The 4521-nt window shown below is 47.2% G+C and overlaps 1 pseudogene; it reads right to left on the reverse strand.

Moving 5' to 3' along the window:
• Positions 1 to 211: 211 nt before the first annotated feature.
• LOC140736331 (UDP-glucuronosyltransferase 2C1 pseudogene) lies at positions 212 to 3890 on the reverse strand (annotated as a pseudogene).
• Positions 3891 to 4521: the final 631 nt, after the last annotated feature.

Genomic DNA, 4521 nt, shown 5'->3' on the forward strand with positions numbered 1-4521 from the left:
TGAGGGGTGGGGCACGGAGGTCGCTGAAAGCTCAGGCCTACTTAAAGAGCAGTGAGTAATCAAATAAATTTAAACTTGCAATTGATAAGTGGATTCTTGGATGTATTTGGAAATAGGACAAAAAGAACCGGAGAGTTTGTTGCTTAATCTTTTATTTGTCTGTTGACAAGAGAGAACAAGGTCTGGTGCACTGCGAACGGGGAAGCAGATAATGAACTAACTCTTATTCTTACCGCAGCTCATTCGTTCATTTAGTCCAGTTTCCTCTTCCTCCCCGAGCACACTTTGACCAATAATGCTTTTAGAAATTTAAATGCAAGATAAAGGAAAAGCCCCATGAAAATCACAATAATGGTAAACACATCCAGTAAGTGGTACTGATAGAATGGCAGATCATTACCCGGGGCTCTAAGATGAGGAGCCCTCCGGTGCCTTATTGTGTATTCAATCCAGAAAGCAGCCAGCTCCATTGGCCGCACTGGAACGTCCCGGTGCAAGGCGGATAATCGTTTCATGTTCTCTGCATAGGAAGGGTTTTCGATGACTGTCTTCACTGCATGGAAAATATCATCGCTTTTAATGTGAGCCAAGTCTAACATGACCGCGGCTCCTCGGGTTTTGAGACGCAGAAGGTTATCATATTGATCAGCAAGTATTGGAATACCAACCACGGGAACCCCATGGAAAATGGCCTCATAAAGCCCATTCTCCCCGCCGTGAGTGATGAACGCTCTTGTCTTCGGATGACTCAGCAGGTCATTTTGAGGAAGCCAACTCATTATCTTTGTGTTGTTTCCCAATGTTGAGGGTAGTTCTCCAATATACCGCCAGAATACCCTCTGAGGAAGCCCGGCCAATCCTGTTGCGATTTCACTCGCCACTTCTCGCGGAAGCATGTCCATCACCTTCCCAAGGAGAAGATCACCACGCCATCCTCGCCAGAATTGTCCATGAATCGCTGCAGATCAGCAGGGAGCGGTCGACCCGGACCGCACTGAATACCTCCGATGTAAATCAGGTTTGGCATTGTCGGCCGGGGATACTCAAAAACAAAATCAACCTTCTTTAAGACGATATCAACCTTTCGATAAAGTTCTTCCACGGTAATTTCATCATTGAGGTAAAGCTGAGAGAGCCGATTGTCAGCTGGGTTAATGTAGAAGCTGTTTATGAATTTAGCCATTCCATATATCAGTACGTTCTTCAATCTGCCCAAAAGCGACATTCTGTCGCTCAGACGTGAATTTAACATGGGAACAAAGGAAAGTGGCGACGGGGCGAAGTTTAAGTGGACGTCCCCGGATATCGTCCACCTGCCGAAAAACACCAGCGGTGTGTCAAGTACATGAGACAGCATGGCACCGGCTGCATGGAAAGGGTCGGCCAAAACGACGTCAAATCTTCCAGCTTTCAGCCGATCCATCAAAGCGCGATCCTCGAACAGTCCCTGAATGAACGGAAAAGTCACTTCAATATTGATGTAGTACAGGATGCATAAGGTCCGGAAAGCGTGGATGCTGGAGAGGAAACCATCTTCCACGTACAGCAGTTTGAAGATAATATCATGAATCTCTTCCTCAGTATAAGAAGCGTGCGACTGACCTCCCGGAATACGGATAGTTTCCATGGTGAAATTTTCGGACGTTGCCTCAATCCTTAGCGAACTGTCGCTCCTCAGCACCGTCACATCGTGACCCCTCTCCACCAGTTCCAGGAGCAGGGATTTCATGATGATCCAGTGGCTCCAGTCTGTGGAGATTACAAGGATCCTTGAAGCTTCTGGGCTGGGATTCCTTGAAGAAAATAACAGCAAAGAAGTCAGCAGAAGAGTCTGAAAACTCGCTTGGCTTTTATTTGACATTTTTGCCTACGAATTGCAGACAAACACTTTTGTTTTCTTTTGCTGAAACCCGTAGCTACGAGTTCAAATTGCACATTCTGATCAGTTATTCTCGGTGGCTGCCAGTGGTGGTTTAAATTCCGACCTGAACCTGAAAGTAAACCACAAACAAGAGAAACTCTGCAGATGCTGGAAATCCAAGCAATACACACAAAATGCTGGAGGACCTCAGCAGGCCAGAAGCAACTATGGAAAAGAATGCAGTCGACGTTCTGGTCCGAGATGCTTCAGCAGGACTGGAGGAAGTAAAGGTGAGGAGTGGGTTTAAAAGGTAGTGTGAGGGGAGCAGAAACACAAAGTTAAAGGTGAAACTGGGAGGGGTGAATTCCTCCAGCATTTTGTGTATGTTGCAGCAATTAAACCAGTTTTGTATGTACGCGCTAAAAGTTTTGAGAAGAAAATCTAGCTGAGTGCCTACTTACATTGGCTAAGGCGTCAGGAACGTGTACGTTTGGATTTGATAATACAAGATAATAATAAGAAATTTACAACCTTAAGGAGTCAATTCAGACCAGGGTTTCTCAGCCGGGGATCTTTGACAAGTCGTGAGGGTTTGTCGCAAGAGATCGAGATTTCCAAAAATTAAACATCGCCTTTTGAACTTAGTGCGATGTTAGCCCTCGCAGTGGAGGACAGTGACCGAGCAACAGTGATAGCAATCTCGTTAGAGATCTCTCTGCCCAGTATGGCAGTGCGCAGTTGTATCGTGTTTATTTGCTTGAGTGTTCAACCCGTCATGGGGCTGATAAATAGTGAGTGCTATGTTGCATGGAGGGGAGGAAGGTAGTCCGATTATTGGTGACCGCTGTATTGCATGGAGGAGACGTCGGTAGGCTGATGAGGAGCCTGAAAGTGTGTTGTCCAAGCACTGAATGGACCCACACAACAGCGCCTCGACTGACAAATGGGAGCGAACCGACTCTACCGGTGTAGTAGAAAACTGGAGGAAATGTTCATTTTAAAGACTGTCCAGTGTGGCGATTTTTGAAGAGCAGGTGTGAAATAGAAGAGGAATATTCTTGGTTTAGGCTTACAGATACAATCCTGATAAAGTTAGCAATGAAGAATTACAATCTTCTGACTCATTTGCCGGCAGTAGTGCAACAACGAACACAAATAAATTCTGTCTTTTTTTTTCCAAAACTACAAAAGTTTATTTGTACAACATGCACAAAATACGAACATTAAGTATCTGAAATACAGTGAATAAATTCAAAATAAAATACGATATTTGTTGTCAATAAAACAGTTAATTCCCTGGGGGCCCACCACTCCCGGAAATTCCCCACTATACCCATTGTTACCGCATTTCCCCTCTCCAAGGACAGCCTCGGTATTGGGGCAGGCAGTCGGCCCTGGCAGAGCCCTCGACTTCCCGCCGCTTATACCGGTTAATGCTGAGCATGATCAGTTCCAAGAGCAATCTCACCAGCAGCTCCTCCTCGCGACCTGCCCACATCCATACTGTGTACCCAGACATAAGGAGCGCTGGGCTGACGTGTAAACAGAACCAGAGCAGCTACCCCTTCAGATACTGCGGCTGCGACCTTTCACATTCTATATAAGCGTGCTACACTGACCCCTCCCGGCAACAAAATGGACAGGTGGACGGGGTGTCAGTGAATCTGCTTAAAGACCTGTTGCATGGCACTGCCCTGTGCAACATTTCCCAGGACCCCAATGGACAGGGGAAGGACCACTGCATAAAGATTTTTCCACTGGGGACTCCTTCCGCTGCCATATGGTAAAACAGACGGCCAAGGCGTGTCTGGTCGACAGCCGACGCCAAGGAAGTGAAATGTGTGCAAAAGCAGCCCTACAGGTAAAGCTTTGCAGTGTTACGGAAGGGTACGGTGGGCATCCCCGCGAGGCGGCTCACCTTGCGTGGGAACCTCTCGCGCGGTGTCCCGAGGCCTCCGTACAATAAGCACTTCCGGCTCATCAGGTGGTGCAGCCGGAACCTCTCCACTTCCCCGAGCCCTCGCCACATCCACCGTGATAAGATGGGGACCAGTCCCCTCGCAGCTGGAGCATCGTCCCCCACGGACGCAGGAGCATCATTCCGTATCAGACTAGAGTCAATACCCTCAACAGCTCTCGGAAAAAGCGAGGCAGTTCACTCGGAGCGGCATGGCTGATGCTGTCCGCTGAAAAACGCGTTCACTCCCGTAGGCAGTGTCCCCGGAGTTGGAAGTGCGTCGCCAGCGCATGGTTCTGAGGCGGAGACCCTTCACCTGGGTGGGTACACACACCAATAACTGACCGCACTCCCTGATAGGTAGACTCGGGACCTTTATTTCAAAACAAAAAGGTTAGCTAATAGTTCATTCTCTACTCAAAAGAGCATTGCCATTTAATGTTGGAATATTATATCTACAACAAACTGCTCACTCTAACATAACGACAGCTCTAGATACAATAATTTTTATGCAGGGTTTCTCTGAGACCTGAAAATGATTTAAAGGGTTCCTCCAGGACAAAAAGGTTGACAAAGGCTGTTTTTTGAGAATCCACTTGCTTTTCACTTTATACTTTCTTGGCATCTGCCAAGAAATTGCTGCTGATAAACGGGAATCACCAGCGCTACTCTGCCCTCATACTCACATCTAATGCAGTCAGCT

The sequence above is a fragment of the Hemitrygon akajei genome, chromosome 11 (genome assembly GCF_048418815.1).
Source record: "Hemitrygon akajei chromosome 11, sHemAka1.3, whole genome shotgun sequence".
NCBI lineage: Eukaryota > Metazoa > Chordata > Chondrichthyes > Myliobatiformes > Dasyatidae > Hemitrygon > Hemitrygon akajei.